This window comes from Enoplosus armatus, chromosome 19 (assembly GCF_043641665.1).
Source record: "Enoplosus armatus isolate fEnoArm2 chromosome 19, fEnoArm2.hap1, whole genome shotgun sequence".
Classification (NCBI taxonomy): Eukaryota; Metazoa; Chordata; class Actinopteri; order Centrarchiformes; family Enoplosidae; genus Enoplosus; species Enoplosus armatus.
Window position 1 is genome coordinate 3,757,674 of NC_092198.1, and position 19,840 is coordinate 3,777,513.

The 19,840-nt window shown below is 42.6% G+C and overlaps 1 protein-coding gene across 6 annotated transcripts in view; it reads left to right on the forward strand.

Annotated features, from left to right (window-relative positions):
• Nucleotides 1-19,840, forward strand: part of epha7 (eph receptor A7) — a 73,345-nt gene that overhangs the window by 26,999 nt on the left and 26,506 nt on the right. The gene's annotated exons all lie outside the window — the stretch shown is intronic.

The window sequence follows — 19,840 nt, forward strand, 5'->3', positions numbered from 1 at the left end:
TATTTCTATGGATCCACCCAACAAGATTCCTCTTTCATGCTTGAGCATCCATGAAACACAGTTGGCCCAAAAGAGTGTTCTGACTATGGTGATTAAAAGAAGGCTGCAGAGAGAGTACTGAAGCTTTAGCTGGATATATAACCTCTCTGTTTCTGGCTAACTACACGTACCCTCTGCCATGTGACGGCCAATCATGTTCTGCTGCTTTGACATCTTCATCATATTAGTTTAGGCATTCAGATTCACGTTATCATTGTATACATACAGGGGCTGTGGTTTACTACCAAAAACAGTTAATTACACAGTAAATATCTCAGTTTACAGGCTGTTTGTATGTGTGAGAGAGACGGAAAGGAAGAAAGAGGCATCCCGTTGAATGGATGCGTGTGAGATGATTTATTTCGTGATGCTCGGTTCGTGACAGAGACACGCGCTGGAATATGCCGAGGGGTTGCCTGACCAAGGACACGAGGATGGCGGGAAGAGGACAAGCTGCAGGAAAAAAAAACAATTAACACATGCTTTTAGAGTCACTCATTATTTTACGTGGCATGTTGACAACAGACAATTACTCAGTTAACTCGGCGGAATATTTAGCCATTAGCTCTTGTGAAAGAAAGTGGCGTGCTTGGCCAAGATGGTGTCATGTTTATTGTTTTGAGTAAGTGACACCATTTAAAAGCTAAAATCCGTTTCAATATATGGTCCAGGATTATACCACATTGGCAACAAGTACTCCGAAATATCATTTCTAATTGCCTTCACCCATGTCAGTCTTTCCTGGTCAGTTTGGTCAACTACAAAATCATCTTAGCTTGAGTCCACTTATGAGCTTTTTCCACAGATTTCATCAGCAAACGGAGTTGTTCAGATGTCAAGGAAATTATTCTGTTATCATCACGTGACCTAAGTAACTAAGAACGTCAGTCACGACATAAGAGGTGGTGGTACTGTCTCCAAGGTCAAGAATGACCTTTCTCGCTCTTGATTAGGGTTAGGGAAAGACCGTGGTTTGGGTTGAAATAAGTACTTTGTTAAGATTAGGGGCCTTTTGTTGTCATGTCAAGAAGAACTATTTGGTTACCTTCGGGGAAAGGTTGTGGTCATGGTAGGAAAAGGGAAAGCCAGTTTCTGGGATCTGAGAAAGGCGGTGGAACTACAGTCAAAACTCGCAATTTAATGTTCAGCATTAGGTTGATATTGATGGCCATGTGTTGGGTCTCTCTTGTTTCCCATCTTGAGCAGACATTAGCTCCAGGCTGCAGGGCTCATTGTCCTGCTCACTGGACCCTCACTGTGTCCAGCGCTCTCTGGGCTGTTAGGAAATGCTTGAGCGCTTTGTAATTGGAACGTCGGAGCTTCCTAAAACAATCGGTCCTTCCTGAGCAAGCATGCAGATCCACTCATTAGAGAATGACTGCATTATTAAAGCTTTTATGGCTCATCATTCAGAATTGATTAACCTTTGCAATGGCGAGGTGCTGCAGCCCCATAGCACTGAAAGAACCTTAAAAAAGAAGCCCTCTCCTCCATCCCACCCCACCTCCACCTCCTGCATGATAATCAGCATGAACATAGGCTCGTAGCTGGGGACTGGGGGAATGAACATGCAGTGTGTGAATGCAGATGGTGATCCATCTGATGAGGAATTCACACCTCCCCTAATTACACCAAAGGAAATGTCTGGAGCGAGGCTGGAGCTACACAAGGTGCTGAGTGGTTATTGTTCCCAGAAACCTAATTACCTCTTAGCTCTGTCTTAAATGAGTTTAAGTAGAGGCTGTGAGTTTGTAAGCTTGATTTCTCCAGCTCCATCCTCGCAGCGGTTGAATAGAAATTCGTCGTGTTCAGGATTTTTGCCGTCTTCGCTGCCACCGTACGCTGGAAGTTAAGAGTGTGTTCCAATCAGCACTCCATTGTGAGTCAACAGTGCCACAGAGCCGCCCTCGGAGGCCCTCGGAGGCCCTCCGCGCCTTAGCTTTCCTCAAGCGCACTTGTAAACAAGGCCTTTTGTTCTTCCAGCACACTTGTGAGTGGGCACTGCTCATCGAATAACCATTAATATTTATTCAAGCGGGTGTTCACATCTCTGAGCCAGAAAAATCACTGTGGAGAAGGGCACAAAAATAGGATTTGAAATTGGTTATGGGAAAGGCTACAGGACCTGTGTGTGTGTGTGTGTGTGTGTGTACATGCTGTGTGCACATGTTCAGCTTGAGACCAGTGAAATGGGGTTTAGGTGCGATCAGCAAGAGTTATAAACAATATGAGTGAAAGGAAGAGCCTGTGGAAATTGATTTTAATGTTGACTGCTTGTATTAGCCAGCAGCACAAAGCCTGTTACATTCAGATAGCAACTTTTACAATGGTAAGCTGTGCTCTAAAGTTTATTCGCAGGCTCCATGGGTGAGTCAGAGCAGAAAACAGGACGTAGCCAGATGCATTTTTAGACTGTGGTGGCCAAGAATGCCATAGTCATCATTCCAAAACATTTGCTAAAATAAAGACATCATTTTCAAATTATAAATCTGTCTTTGTGACTGAATCTATCTGTTGAAATGTTGTCATGGTGACTTTTCTGTAAAAGTTACTCGGGCGCATGAAACATGAAACCAACCAAAATTGTCATTCCATTTCCGTAACGAGTCTGAATCTCTGAAGGGAGCTGAAGACTAGATTGTTTTCCGAGTGCCATGGCCGTCACTTTAAAACATACATGATAGCATACAGATGATAAGATAAGAGTCACCATATTGAATTTTGAATCAGGCTTCATGTAAGATACAAGTTTCACACTTTTTACATCGGAGATATTTCAACAGTTATCTTTTGTGTTTTATTTTTAGCCATTCTTCGCTTCATTTGTTGTGCAACACTGTGTGAATGTAGGATGATGTTATAGTCCCCCTCAAGTACAAACCTACTTAAACATTCAAAGAGAACAACAAGCTATTCCCTTTAGTGCAATCTCTCAATGCAAAAGGAAGAAGAAAAAAAAAGCATTGAGGCACACAAGAATGTAAGCTAAGCATCTCACTTTGATCTGAAAAGCCTCTCTGCCCTTGCATTGCGTGAGAAGCAAATATTCCCGTTTTGTTTGGCTGCTTCAGTCAAAGTCTGCGTCACTGTCCTCCAGCAGTTTGGTAGTCTGAGAGTTTGTTGCATGATTTGATGATTATTTACCTCTACAAGAGAGCAATGGTCATTAAAATATTAAATGTTCATGGGTGCAAATTGATACCCCAGCGCCTCGTAATCTATACGGCCACTTTATTGACACTTTATCATTTCTAAATGGATATTGTTCAGTGCATTTGTGAAAGTAACACTTAGGGAACAATAAGGCCATTGATTTATCCCTTTTTGTGTTCTAATCTGCCATGGTGGCCTTAAACAGAAGGATTGATTGATTCTGAGCAGTCCCCACTGACCAGTGCCAGCCAGTGTAATTTTCTAGTTAAGCGGATCCTCCTTTGTAGCATTTGTCCCCGGTTTTACGTTACCTGGGAGCCCATTCTTTTCACCGCCACCCCCCCCCCCCCCGCTCCACATGCTCGCAGTAATTTGATGAGAGCTGGGCAAAGCAGTAAGATTCAACAGCTGCAATAAAACTGTGGTGGTCTCAGAGCAGCATCTCGGAGCACTTAACCTGTAGCTTTTCTGTAAATGCCTCCTGATTTGTCTGTCACCCAATCCGTCAGCAATGAATAATTTTCATGGAAGGTGCACTTTAATTACTTTCCCATTTAAATGGCATTATCGTGGCCTATCTAGGTAATTAATCTCACCAAGTATCCTGTTTCAGCCTTTTATTGCTGGCAGACGAGCTCCCTAAATCCCCCCGAATCTGCCGTGCTTGAATGAGCCCTCCCTCATAGAAGCTGGCGTTGCCTCTTTCCCCTTCACTTGGTCCCTATCGCAGCCGTTGGATAGTCCTTTCTCTCGGCGCAGGCAGCCTGTCAGAGCAACGGGCTGTTTCACTGCCTTGGAAAGGACACAGGCAAACACATCCATGCGGGGCTGTAGTCAAGAATAGGCCTCGAGCAGTATGGGTTTAGAGGGCTGATAGCTGCAGATAGCTGATATTTTCTGTTGATATTCAGCGTCTGTATTTTTCTTCTTGACAACAAACTGTATCCTACCTAACAAATACGATGTGTGTGTCCGCAGCCTGATATATTTTCTTCGTCTGTGCCGTAGAGCTCTATTGTTGTCTAAAAACTATTGAAAACACATCCGTTGCCCTTCATTACCATGAACACACACACACACACACACACTGTAGCTTATTTTGACTCGATCCCACCTGCTGCCAGAAATACTCGCTAGAGCACCAAATGTGTGTTAATCTCTGTTAAAAGAATTCATAGTTCATGCTGATCAGTGAGGAAAAGATCAGTAAACAGCAAAGTTGATATTTTGGCCAAGACCAGATCCTATTATTTATTTTCAAGATACAGTGGAACCCCAATGGTGCCCCTGTAGCCACTAGGTCTGTGAGGGTCCCCTTGACATACATTTTGACCCTGTCCTGAACTCTCTGTCTGTACATGCGAGGACATTTCTGACGTAGTATAAACAGAACCGCATGTGCATCTGCTGTCTGCCCGGTGCCCTCCGTGCCCTTTTTTAGAGAGTATATCTGGCCCTTCAGCTGAAACACAGCCTGTGAAGTTCAAAGGAATCAATCAGCTGTAGCAATCTCTTTTCACATCTCAACAATATAACGTAATACTTTCAGAGCCTCTTGGGGATCACAGAGATGTAGATGTCTGCAGCAGTATCTGTACTGCCTACAATATGCAACTAAATATTCCAGGGAATCAGGGGAAAAAAAAGAGGAGTCAGCATCCTGTTGTGGACCAAAGGAAAAACCAAGACATCAGCAAAAATGGCTTCAAGATTGAAGACGTGTAGTTCAGACACTCACATACACAGAAATATCCTTATGTCTTTGTTCCTTTGATCCAACAGCTGAATAACAGGTGGTTCTACTGGTTAGGCAACTAAAATATTCACTCAAATATATATAAAGGAGTGGAGGAGTTAAAGCTGACCCTAAATTACATCAAAGAATCCGATAAATCCACATTATGTTTATATTTTTACTCGTGGTGTACCTCAGCAGATATACTTCTAATAGTAGTGTTGCTGTTATTATAATTGCAACTCCAGTAACTCGTTATTAATTTCATGTTTTTCTTTGACTCTTCCTTATTTTTCTGCGGATTACTTTAGTTTATTTCCTCAGAAACTGTCTCCAACCCCGCTTGTTTGTGTTTGGATGCCGTCTTATTAATTTGGAACATTTGCAGAGAGCGATGATACTTCATTCTGAAAACTGTCTGAAAAGTTGCAGCATTCTGATGTTTCGGGCTCAGCTGGGAATATGTGGAAGTTGAAAAGGGAGCACTGATTTGCATTCAGCTTCATCCTATAGGCTGTGTCCCCCCCCCCCCAGAGCAGACACAGACTCGGCTTTAATTATTCAGACCTTTTGCGAAGCCGCAGAAATAGATTGAGGCAACGTTTTTTTTTTTCTGGCAGTCAATCTGCTGTTTACCTTCCACAGAGAGACTCGGCTTTTCAGTCAGACCCTCACCTCTCTGGAATCACTTCTTTTTCTCTCACAGACGTCACCGCTCTCATTTATCAGCCAGAACATTTGACAACTCATTTTTTTTGCAGAGGTTGGCCACTAAACAAGTTTCCCCCAAGCATTGTCGCACTTATCAACGGTTTTTGGGCGATATTAAATGTGTGTGTGTGTATTTTTACAATATCTTAAACCCTTCTGTAAACAAATAAGGATTTCTCTGCAGGCATAAAGCAGGAAGCGCAGTTATTGAAATGTTTGTCTAGAGACGCTGCATGCTTACATGTTGGCGACAGGTTGGCTGAGTGGTTAGAGCGTAAAGGTTGCGAGTTCACCTCACAGGACAGTCTGTCGAAGTGTCTTAAAGCAAGACACGGAGCTGCCGCTGCAAGTCACTCTAGACGACACGATCAGTCAAATGCCTTAAATGTGCAGAGTTATCAAACTGTCAGCAACGCTCAGATTATTATGATCCCTCTATCACCAAATCTGCCTTTACAAGGAAGCAAAATAAACTCCTCTGAGGAAACAAGCAGAATGTTACAGCTGAGCAGCCGGTTTCGTTTTCCTACAGAATCGCAATCCTCAGGACAAATACTTCAAATGTCCAAAATAAGGACATTCTCCATGCAAGTATGTCAAAGGGTGGGTTCACCCTGTTACAATATGTCCAGTTTTCGAGGTATATATCTGTGTGATTTCTGTCCCTCTAGTCCCCTTTAATGTTTTTAAATGAGCTTGCTTTTTGAAGAAGCATCAGCTGCCCTTGATAGAAGAGCAGACAGACACATACGTGTTTCCGTCTGAATTCGGATTTGGATATTTTTCCATGCATATATGGCAGCGCGTGAGCAGATGAAGGTGTGAGCGCCGGAGCCCTCTCCACGCCAGCACCACGGGGTGACAGATCACGAGCAGAGAGTATTCAGCTCAGTGAAATTACAGACCTGAGGGGTAGTTGATGAGAAATGTCACTGTCGACAAAAATGGAACTCTAATATATTCCATCTCAGATTTTTTTTTTGGACACTTATTAATGTCTCTCAGTGAGTGCCACTAATTAAGGTAGTCAGTCTGGTGCGGCAGATGAAGCGTGGGACAAATAACAGTGTGACCTGAGAACAAAAGAGCTGCGATGAGGATATACATATTTAGCAGCGCTAGGAAGCACTCGGAGCACACAATGTGCTCAAGTTTAGCGACGGGCCTCATTGTAGCAGAGTGACGCACCTGATTATTCATCATCTTTCTTTAAATGTTGATGATTTTTTTTCCGGTGCTTGTGAGAAAGTTTCATTTCCAGAAACAAAATCTGATAACAACAATAGAGCGGTTTGGAAGCTAGTTGAAGAAGCTGTGAAGGTTTTTAATATATATATATATATATATTGTAAATTGAATATCTTGGACTGGTGGCCACACAAAACAAGCTATTTGTAGAGGTCATCATGGGCTGAGTGAGGTTGTTATTGACACGTTTCATTTGTTAATCGAGTAATCAGGAAAGTAAGCAGCAGGTAGCAGTTCGTTGCAACGTTCCAGCCAACAATAAATCAGAAGAGAAACAGCAGTCGACATCCTTTGTTTTCCTCCCTTAAAAGTTCTAACTGAAAAGTGAACTTCAACTTCCATATTTAAAGTTGCCCTGTGTGTTTTCAAGCGTTGACCGGTCAGTGAAGGCAGCTGGCTTTGGCTGTGGAATGCAGCCGCTCTCCGTTTACTGCCCTCGGGTGACTGTAAGGCCTCAGTAAACACCGAAATACTTTCTTTCCTTTTCTCTTTTTATCTACACACTTCTTTGGTGCTCCGCATCTGCTCTCATATACATTCAATCAAACACACACACACACACACACACACACACACATACCACACACACCCCTGTCAGCATGCACCTGTGACTCCCAGAGCCTCGCTTTATATGGAACACATGCTCGGGAATGTCACAGCCCTGGCTGCAAATGGCTCCGGCACTTCGCAATAGAGCCATTTGAGTGTTTCATTTCCTGCTGAAGGAGTTAAAAAGACTTCCAAGGGTAATAAAAGCCAAGCCAGGGTTGCCCAATAGCAGTGAATTCCCCCTACTGGACAACACACACACACACACACACACACACACAGCAGCAATCCCCAGTCAATAGCTAAACTTTGATCGCTGTTTCCTGTAGGCGATGGTATTTTGTCTGGTGGTGCAGAGGGATTGTTTGTAGCCCAGAGAGTGTTAGCATGTTAGCCAGAGAGAGAGAGAACATTTCATTTATCACACACACACACACACACACACACATAGTGTGCCTGAGCCAGCATCTATCAAAGTCAAATTTCAAAATGAAGTGAAAGATAAAGTAACAGTCTGTCATACTGTCCATCGTATGTTGTTGTTAAAGAAAATACTTGAATTTAAAGCGGCACTAATCAATATTTTTATATTAACCAATGGATCCAGTTACTGTTTGCAGTGTGACTGGTGTTGCTTGGAGCGACAAAAACCCACAGAGAATATTTCTGAACAGAACTCTACTGAGCCTTTTTAGCCTGTTTTGGCTGATTGTTTTGGTTTCCCGGCCCACACACACACACACACACAAACACTCCTCTCTTATTAACTATGTTTTTTGGGTTGTTTTTTGTGCAAAAAGCCACTCTACACTACTACTCCTACTCTACCTGCCCAGCACCAAACAGCAGACAGACAAAGTACTAGCTAGTGCAGATATTTTGCTCAGGGGTTGGTGGAGATCACAACAAAAAAAGAACGAATGTTGACGTTTGTTGGGTAGCAAGAAACATGTTAACCCTAACACATTTATAAAATGATAATACATCAAATGTTTTGTTTTTATCTTATTCTGCTGCCACTGAGTGTCTAAAAAAACACAATTTATTCAGCTTTAAGACAGCTCGAGAGGTGTCTAAACTTAGTTAAGAATAGCCAGTGCTGTGGTACAGAAATCAATGTGCAATCACCACTGAGCATGGCCAGGGGCTCCAGGGCAAATAAGGGAGCTGTAGTAATAGTATGGATGCATACCACTTTAAGGACATTATCATTTTGGTTTATATTGTGCTTTAGTGGAGCATATTCCCAATAGAATTTGCAATGAATCAAATTACCACAATCTTATTGCCACACAGTGAACCTGGGGCGTTGGGGGACCTGTGCCTACTTTCACTCAGTGATAATCCAGCTTTGCCTCTGAGACATGTTTTGGAATGACTGTGTATTTAAGTATTGGTGATGATGACCAATGTAATATCTGAAGCAATATGTATAATTTCGAATAGGACAGTTTTAGCTTACCACGTATTACCTGCTACTGGAAGTCTTAAAGATTTCACACAAATAGGATTAAATTCAATAATCTAATTGTCTTTTGAGGAATAAATGTGTTAATCATGTGATCACTTCAAAGCTGCTGTTAGTAGTAGTAAGTTGCTTGATTAATGTGTCTTATTCTTCACATTTTGTGAAGACCTTTACTTTGTACTCGTTAAGTTGGCTTTCAAAGCATTCTTGAGGGTCTGGGTTATCAGACCTTTGGTAAAAATGTAACCTGCTGTCGGATACAGATTTGTGGTGTTGAACGCTTGTGTTCATTTCTAGCACTTTTTGTAAGAGGATGCTTTCTAGCAAACATAATTTTTTCTTCCTTCCCAAAGTCTATGAAATGGTTGCAGAATTGGCAGAGGTTTGCATTGCGTAACACAGCCGTGCATTGCGGTCGCAGGGTGTGTGGGGACTTTTTTGGGGGTCTGTGAGCATTACTCACTGGTGCTTTTGTGAGATGAAAGAATCGGGGGAGATTGACAGCTCAGCTTTTTTTCTTGTCTTTCATTGTCTCATCAGCATACTGTCTCCTGCAGTGAGGAAAACTAATTATGTCTTCAACCCCCTGCTTCACCCCCCTCCCCTTTTATTCAGATCATCACACTTGGAAATCATAATGAGTTTGTGGCAGACCACTTTGGCATTGCAGACAGGAAGGGAAAAAAATTTCAGAAAGTCCATTTGCCTCCACTCAAACAGGCCGCTGGCAATTACAGACAACCTTCTGACCCTCGAAAGCTGTCGCCTCAAATTCTTTCAGGGCCTGACCAAGACTTAGTTTAGTCCTGCACACCTGCTAACTTCCTCAGCTGCACTTCTACTGCTTTACCAAAACCTTTTTGTTATCAAAGCAGAGGGAGTGCATGACAGCCATCTGGTAGGCTGTTTTTAATTATTTGGTATAAAACAACAGTAAAAAGATTGTGGCAGCCGAGGATCCGAAAGGACGTTGGTGTTGGCTGCGGAGCAGATGGGCCTCACATCTGGACTGGAGGAAGTTAGTGAGGGCAAGAGGGATGCTGTGACAAGGTAACACGGCCAAGAGCTTTTGCAAAGTCTCCCAGTCCCTTTTGTATCAGATGATGTCCACCCGTCCGTCCTCACCGCTCATTCTGCTGCATTCTTGAGACAGCTGGGACGAAGAGTTAGTCGAAAGTACTGCTGGGAGAAAATGATTGCAAATTTAACCTTGTGATTTCAAAGACTGTCGACAAAATGCAAGAGTACAACACGTTTTAGCTGTTTAGATCAGTTACCTTCAGAGAAAAAGCAGGCAGGTGGTTGTGGAGAAAAAAACAACATGTTTTTAGGAAAGTGAATATTTGCATATTACTGTGAGGAAAAAAAATACATCCTTGGACACTTTCAACTTACTCAGTCACTTCCTACATTTCCCAGAATGCTTCATTACCACCTCACACAGTACTATTACTATTTATGATGAATTTCTTTCCGTATAATTGAATGTTGGTGCAAAATAGCGAGTTTAGATAAAAAGTCTATAGTTATGTCCGGTGTTGAAGTTTTACTTTAGATCACAGCCTGTATTGTTGTGTTGGCAGAGTCGACTCTGGCCAGTAGAAAAATATACCATCAAATAAGAATTGAAAGAAAATGAATCAGCACACTATTTTGATAATCAGTTAACTGTTTTTAAAACAAAAACGCCAAACGTTACTTAGTTCCAGCTTCCCAAATGAGGAGTTGCTGCCTTTCTTTGTTTTAAACTGAATATCTTTGGGTTTTGGACAGTTGGGTGTTTTTCTCAACCAAAGGATAATCGATAATCGTTGCAGCCCCGAAACATACTGTGAGTTCCACAGTTTTGGCAGTGGAACAGTTGTTGTGTGTTGTTGCTCTGTCATTTGGAAGCATTATGGTTTCCCAGCAAAATACTGCAACAATGGGGGCAAAAACTACTGGCATGTCTCTGGAAACGTCAAACATGCTTAAACCTTTTGCCACAGCATCATCGAGAGGCATCTAGGGATTGAGCCCCACTGTAATGTTCTTTCACATTTCAAATCATTTTAACAAGACGCAGGTGTCAGGAATTATCCACTGAATTGGTAGTTGCTCTCTATAACAATGCCAAAAAACGCACCAAACCATGAGCCCCAAAATGTTGATTTTGTATACCGTTACACCCCTAATTCATTCACATTCCCGTGGTGGGTGGGTGTTATTTCTCTGGAACTAAGCAGCCAGTGTCTTCTACTGCTTGTCGAGAAGTATTGAGACTGAGCAGAGCTATTCTTCTGGTGAGAACTGTGTGCTGAAATGTACTCTCCGAAGAAAGATTACATCTAAATGAAAGTTGGAAGCGCTTGTGTCCTTAGAGACCGAGCTAATTAAATTTGTAAATTCCTCCCAAATCATCTCCCTATCACGCTGGTGACTCGCCATCGAACGCTGCCAAAAAGTATGTCACAATGTGTTAAGACCAGTATACTTTGGCAGTAGACGTCTAGATGAGAGATGAAATGAAAGGCCCGCAGAGACCCCTGTATTTTCAACAGGTTTGTTTCAACACTCCTCTGGTGTTCGGGAAGAAAGATAATCACTTATTAATGTCATGACGTCGTTTGATTTTGTCCACTACGCAAAATTAAATTACTATCTAGCAAGATGCAAGATTCAGTGACTTAATGCATTGACTGGACGCGTTTCAGCTGTGTGGGCTTGTTAATCTGACACATTACAGATAACATCCTCGGCTTTCTGGCTGGAAATTAAATCGCAGTTGATAACGCAAGATGAATTCAGTCTGGAAGTCCAAAGAGTGCAGCATCTGACAGCAGCTGGAGACGAGTGCATACTGAAAAGTCAACCCCCCCCGCACACACACTGAAAGCATATGCATTCCTGTTGTGCTGCAGGAGGGGAAGACTTCTCCCCCAGACTGCCAACACACTTTGTGTTATTTTGTCACCTCAAGCTAACTGAAGGTAGCTCGCTTCAAATTGTGTGAACATGTCTGGCATTTGCATTAGAATAACTCGCCGCTCTCCAATTAACCGGTGACAAAGTGGATTGGAGATACGCTAAGTAAACATACCGGACGTCTGACACAAAGAGGCAAAAGCCGCTGTCTGTCATTGTTCCCGGGGTAATTGGGATGAGGTTTTGGAGAAGTTCAGCCCCCCCAGAAAACTCTCACTCGGGCCCTCCCATTAAGTCTTAAGCCTCGTCTCCCTATCAGATAGAAATCACCAATTACAGTAATGGCAAATCCCGCGGCCAATACACAAAGGCTGACAATGATGTGACACCTTTGCCGGCCTTAATCAGGATGTCGGGCTTCATCTCTCTATTTGCGAGCCCTCTGTCGCTCACTTTGGTGCGCAACTTTAAGCTGCTTTGGCCCAATTTCACATGGTGTTATTTTATTTGGACTTTGTTCGGAGAGAAACCATCTGTCAGGGAGTTTGTGTGTGTGTGTGTGTGTGTGTGTGTGTGTGTATACTCACAGCCGTGTGAGTATCATGAAAACTTTTCATACATTTCTAAAGTACAAACTGAACCTACTGAACCGACAGCTATTGTGCGAGCATCCTGTCCTGTTAGCTCACCAGCTGCAATAGTTCACCAACTAGCCCAGTGATGTCAGACGCCTGGATCAACTTCGCTGTGCCACCTTGTGATGTGGCCAGTCCTGAAACAGTAGGGCTAGGTATTATTTGAATTTGATTATTGCTGATCTAATACCTGAGTATCTGTACCAATACCGGAAAGACTTTTGCTTACTTCGAGAAACATGTTTTTGACAGAACTCTTCATTTAATAAAAAAGCTGCAAGCATCTGCGCAAGAACTTTGCCAAATGAAGTAGTCCAAAACTGGCAAAGATTAGAAAAACTAAACAAAACAAAAAAGTGTTTATATCATGAACTACCTGATCAAGGAATAAGTAAGACTAGGAATCTGACCAGACATTCGTTGTCAAATTTCAACACTTGACAGTAATGCTCAGTGCTGACGACATATAAAGGATTTAGATTTGATACCCAGCGCTCATTAACACCAATATGAATTAAATGATTTCCTCAGCTTGTTAATGCCGGCTGAGACAGACTGACACCTCGGCCGGCCGCTGAGAAAAATCCTAAACCTCCTTCCATCACACCAGCGGGGAACAACACTGACTGGCTGATATATGACTTCTACTACAAGGCCAGGGCTCAGGCTGATATACTGACACACCAACGCACTGTGCGAGTGTGTATGTGTGTGTTTGTGCTCCACACTCCTGGTGGTCCTCCTCTAGTAGGCAATCTGCATCAAAAACAGCCACCCCCCTCCTCCTCCTCTTACCCCCTGCTGCTGCTTTCTGAGCCTGAATCCACACAGCGCTGCTAGGCTGCGGCGCAGAGCACCCGCCTATATAGATATGAATGGTCCCACCAACTATTCTTGAGTTTAATAGTGAAGGATTAAGGCAATTCAGACAGATTTACAAAGGACAGGCTGGGGCAGCTTTTTAATTGTCCCTGTGTGACTAATGGCAGTTGCGTTTTAGGAGACAACACAATGTGTCCAAGGTATTGACTGCTGATTATTTTCATGTAGAGGCTGAGAACGTCTTTGACCAGAACATGGGATTTGAAGGGGAAAGATACAGAAATATGTTTTTATTCCTTTTTTAAATTTCTTCTCCGTAAAGCACCACTTTGACAGCTTCTCTTTGTGCGGTACCTACCTCTTTTCCCCTCTCTTAAAGATAATAGAAATACGATTCCCAGCAAAAGAAAAAAAAAAAACGCAGTTAAGTACAGATTGAGTTTTTTTCTTTTTGTCTGGCCAATCTCCAAACTTTAATCAGTCTGCCGACTTCAAGGAGGTACAGTGCTTTCCACAGGCTTCTTTCTTACCCAGCAGGGAGAGCGATTCATCTGCTCAGCCCGCAGTTTTATGCGACTGTTCCCTGCTTCTGTCGTTTTTAAGCTGCTCTCCATAAGCTCACCACAAAGCCATGAAACAGCCAAAATGAGAAAACATTGTACAGCTAATAGAGCCGTTACAGAAACTACCTTTCTGCATTGCTTAATGCCACGAGGTGCCACCTTGAGCGAGCTGGGTGTATTATGTTGCGCAGCTCACAGTGATATTGAGAAGGACTTCAAAACACTGCCGTTATTTTCTCCCCCAGCTTCACTGATGATCTCTGACATCTCATTAGAGTGTCTGTTATTCGTATTACCGGCACTGAGGCGAAGTGATCACGGTGGGTATTGTAAAGTAAATTTCTGTAACCAGCCAAAGAAGAAGAGTCATTATCGAGTCCAATATATAGTTGGCAGCCAAACTGAGACACTTTGCTCGATGGAGAAAGTACAAGCTATGAGATTGTTTCCCAAGATACATCTTCAAGGCTAATTATCTCGCAATAATGACATCATTATAATGAGAGTGAGCCAGGGCTCAGGCTGTTGAAGAATGAAGCTTTGTTCACACACATGCTGCCATGAAAACAGACAACAAATCATTTTACAGGAAAAAACTAAAACAAAGATTTTTGAATTTAAGCACAACGTGCTCAGATACTATTACTATGTTCACCGAACATATTCCGTAATGAAATATTGTACTTTATTTTTTGGGGGGTATTCACAGATGCTCCCTCAACCTGCCTTGAGTAATTGATTTCCTACATTTCCCTGACTTTTTGACAGCCCACCGAGAGGAGGTGCGAACTTGTTGCTGTCAGCTGTGGGTTTTATGCACAGGTGGAGAGAGCAACAGTAAGAGGGAAAGTGAAAGTCACGACCCTGACTGAAATAGTCTGGTGTGGCTGCGAGGGACTCTAGTCCCTGTGTCTGTGGCTGGTACCTCTGTCCCTTCTACCACTGGATATCTCCCTGTGTGAGCGTGTCGAACGCTGGTGTAAAATGGCAGCTGTTTAAAAGAAGAAAAAAAAAAAACACGTTTTAGATCACTGAAACGTTTTTGTTCGTTATTATGCACTTCTGACCAATTTCCTGTTGGAATATGAAAAATAAGCCTTAACATTTTTTTCAAATAAATGTTTTTGGAGATTCATGGTTGTATTTTTTTTTTACATCATTGTTAATAATTTGAGCGATTTGAAAGTGCTGCCTTTGGCCCAACTTTTGGACATTTTGTACAATAAAGAATTCATTGATTTGTTGGAAAAAATGATCACTAGATTAAGCGATGCTGAAAATAATCAGGAGTTGCAGGCCTAATTTAGATGTAAAATGATGTATACCATGATAGAATATGTTATTCTTATTAGCCACCCTAATCAGCTCATATAAATATAAAATAAAACATTAATGTCTTAAAACTTAGACTTTGACACAGGCCCCCTCTTGGCCACAAAATTAGCTAATAATACATGACCTGCCTTGTTAGCAGTGAACATTTCCTATAAAGTTTGCAATGAATTAAAATACCAAAAAAACAAAGCACAGTGTCAAACAGCAGCGTCTCCCACCTCAGCGAGCCCTCCTCTCTCTCTCAAAGGTCAAAGGTCATATTTGGTAATTTCCAAACCCTGGCATCATTGTGATCCCCTCTTCCCCCAGAAAAAGAATGGGAGCCCACTTGTTTATCTAGCAGGTGTTCACAGCATCACCAGGCGTCTCTCCATGCAACGAATCTGACTCTGTGCCCGGCGGGTACAGCCAGTCACTTACCCTGGAAGCCAGTTGTTGACTGGAGGGGGGTGGGAGGGCCTGGGTGGGACAAAGGACAGTGGACGTGCCTTTGTAGGGCAGAGGGAGCAGGGGGCCAATCTGTGGCGAGTTCAGCCGGGCAACCTGAGAGCTGGCTTTGTCTCTACAAGCAGTCGATCACTCAGCGCAGTTTCGGTTGAAAACTGTTTGGAGGCTTAGAGGGCCGGCTGCGTCATCCAGACTCTGGGAATAATCAGCTCTTGTTAGACTCTGCCGCTTTTTAACACCACAAACAGCTTTTACATGACACTTGATGATAAATCATAGTTATGAATTTGATCCAAACAGATTGTTACAAGCACTGAGTTGTGGCAAACCAGCTCTGAAATTGTTTCTCAAGCTTTTTCTTTTTAATCCCACGATATCCATAAGGCCTACATGATGGAGCCACTGCTTGTCTCTGTCTGTGCAGTTAACAGTTATTAATCACAATCAGTTAGCTGCTTCCGTAAGTTAACAGAACATAATGAAAGAAAAGATGTGGCTCAGGAGGTTCGATCGTTTAAAGGATCATCTCTTTCCACGCAGTCATACACGTGAGCTGTCGTCACTGTAAAGTATTGCTCCGGGACAAATATGCCTGGCGTGCGGGTTTTTTGGTGGAGTGTGAAGCGACACACCCAGTCGTGAGCGTCTGGTTCCCTTCACGTCCTGTCATTTTGCTTTTTGTCTGCGCATAAAGAAGACATCAAGTGAGCTCATAGCAGACAGATGAGTGATAGAAGAGCTCAACGCTGATGACAGACACACACACACACACACACACACACACAAAAAGCCAATCCCCAAAACTACAGTCAGCCACTAAGTAGGCTTTTGTGCAATCTTTTTTTTTTTTTCCTCCCACATGCCGGCTGGCTGGAGGCCTGTCTGGAGTGTCTGGCCCAGGGGTTACTCATCACAAGCTCGAGCTGCCAGCATCAGGTCGTCCCCTTGATTACAGGGCTGCTGCTGAGTCGGCTGGGCGTTCCAGTCTTATCCCGTATCACCAGGTGCATTTACTCCAGCTATGCGCCGCTCGATTTCCTGCAGATGCACTCGGTTGACTCAAGCCGAGTGTGCAGTCAAATGAGCTCTACGCTTCTCGTGTAAGGTCGTTATCACCATCCAGTTTGTATTTTCTTAGGCAGAATTAGGTGTTGCTAGGCGGTGCTTTTAAGCAGGCATTTATTGGATCAGTGTGGGATTTATAAAAAAAAAAGTGCATGAATGTGACCTGAGCATTAATACCTTTCAGCATGAGGTACTTTTTAAAATAGAGACGTCAGAATCGCAAGGGCATCAGGAGTCACTGCTTCATTAGAGATGTTCCTCTCTCCTAATTCTCCATCTTTTAAAATATGCTTTCATTTCTAAAAGTCTTTCAGGGGCTGTTAAGATAATCTTATTCCACACTGCCTGACAGTTTCACATATAGTATATTCTGCATTATCTTATACATGGGAGCCCTGGGTGCATGTTTTTACAGCTTGGCCGTTTGTCCTATAAAATGTCAAAAGAAATAGCGGAAAGTGTCCGTCACAACTTCCCAGAGCACATGTTGACATATTTAAATAGCTTGTTTTATCAGAGCAACAATCCAAAACCCCACGTTTTTCAATTTACTATCCCAGAGGACTAAAAAACAGTAAAGTACACACATTTGTGGCATTTTTGCTTAAAAAATTAGTAACAATAAATATTTTTTTACCAATTGATTCTCTGTTGATCAACAAATCAATTAAATGACTAATTGTTTCAGCTCTCCATATGTGGCATCTTATAATTTGCCTAGAGTTGGGGGTGAAAGAGGTTAACAGGGTTTTTTTGTGTTGTTGTTGTCTCCCACTGATTTATTTTCACTTTTGAGATGAAGGTGATCCCCCTAGAACAAGGTGTGTTTGCACTCTTGTAGATTTGTCCCACTTCCTGTGTGGCGGATTGTTTTCTGTCTTCTTGCTAAATGAAATATCAAAACACCAGCCCAGTGCTGAAGTCACCAAACGCGACGCAACCCAACTGTAGCGCCAGGGGACTGTCCACAGCAGTGTGAGTGGGGTCATTTTCAGTGCTTTTTGGACTTGGTCTCAGGCTCTGATCTGATTTAACTGTGCGGTGTCTTGGAGAGCCGCATGCTTGGCGTGGATCTGTTGGCAACCAGCGGCGTCTTGGCCTAAACTTCTTCGTACAAAAATTACTGAGGCGGCTGGAGGGGCCGTAGATGTGATTTCCCTGGGATGGAGCCTGTCCAAGACTGTGATTAAAGAGCATATGAGCGCTGATTAATATGATCATCTTCCTGATGACAGAGGCCTTTTTTATAAAAAATGGATGTTTATGAAGCTCAGCGATCATATGTCCCCACATTCTACAAAACGGCGGTGGTGGGTTTAATTTGAAATTTTAATATTTTTCATGCAGGATGCCAAACATTAAAATGATATGCTGCCAATAAGCGAGAGCGAAGGAAGTGTGAGGAGCAGCTGCCTCTGTGTGAAGCCACAGATAAGTGTGACTATAGGGGTTGAAACCTCAAAATAATAGCAGTGCCTCAGGATTCTGACCCAGTGTGCACCATCAGTCTGCAGCACAATGCATTTTGTGAATTATCTCACTTATCAATCCCCGTAGAGCTCAGATGTCCAATCAGGGTTTGAGATTGGAGCGCAGGGCCCCGAGGCTGTGCTTTGACATTTAAGGGAAGCAAAGAGGTGGAAGGCCGCTTGGCTGCTTAGCAGCTCCTGTAAATATCCACAGTCACCGCGCCGGGCTCTCGCTGTAATCGGCTCTGTGCCTTTTCACTCTGCGGTCTTTGTTTTATTAAGATAAATGATAAAGCCACTGTGTATGCAAACGCATATCTCTGCTTAGCCTGGTCATGTATTTGAAAAGACATGCCTTGCAGCTGCTTGTAGCAGAAAGGTCAGCGAGGCGGCGGATAAGCAAAGCCAAGCGTGTACATTATAACAAGTACCAGTGCTTTCATTTCTCATCTGGCCTGTGCCTGTTTGTTTCACAGTGTATTCCCTCTGACAGTCCATGTGCTGAGCCAGAGTTAGATAGCATCATTATAACACAGCTCACCATCAAAAGGGATACGGACAGGCATGACATGTTTTTATGACTTCATCATGACTTTCTGAGCGATGAATTCTGCAGATCCCAGGAAACATGCAGCCAGGCACCTCTCAGACATTTACTCTGATTAAGTGGGTTCAGATGGAAAATGGTCTGTGAGCAAAACCAAGGTTTATTTACAAACTCTCAGAGCTTTTCCTCTGTTTTTGACCCTGTCATTTATTTCCAGCGACCTCCCTGAAACAAACCTGCACCTCAAAGCGTTTAGCTGCATCTCACCTCGCCACATTACATCCCGCACACATATGCTGGCCTGCTGTGTATTGTCACTATAATTATGATCGCCAGATTAAGTCAACAAATGTTCTTATTTGGTTGCCAGGGACGTTTATTACAAACAACTGGGCCCTGTGTTGCTTATGTGAACGGTTAAGGATTTTAAATCAAGAGGCTCAGTTTTATGTCCGTGGTAAATAGACGGTTTGGGCACAATCAGGCTGCAGTACACATTTAGCTTATGTTCCATGTCATTGTCCTCTGAGACATATTGCTGTTTCCCCATCTGTCCAGCTAATCATTATGACCTTCTTAAACATGACCTGGTTTCTGCGAGACAGAAGAGGAAATTACAGTTCACACCTGGCATTATTAAAATACGTCTCAACTCATTGCTTGCGATCAGATTTGCTTCACCGCTCATATTTTTTTATGTTATCTGTGGGAAACTGTGAAAAGAGATAAACATACTCTTGCAATTGGCAACAAAGCTAGAGAAGAGTGTTGCCGTGGCTTTAGTATATGTGATCACATGCCTCTCTGTGCATCTCAGAATTTGGCTTGAGTCCAGCGAGCTTATCCTATATATCCGATATATCGCAATATAATCCCAATATATATTATATATACAAATACATACTAATATTGGGTGATATATTGCCCAATATTAGCTTGCAGGTTGATAAGTAACAAGAAAATACAATGCAGAAATGCCAAAGGTAGTTTAAGGTAATTTAGCAAACAAAAAATTCTAAGTTTATTTTATCAGAAATATTTGTTTATGTAAAGAAAAAATGAATATCACTGAAATATCAGATATCAATATCACTATCAAATATACATTTGATTGATAAGGCCTTAATTGTGAAAAATTACATTACAAGAT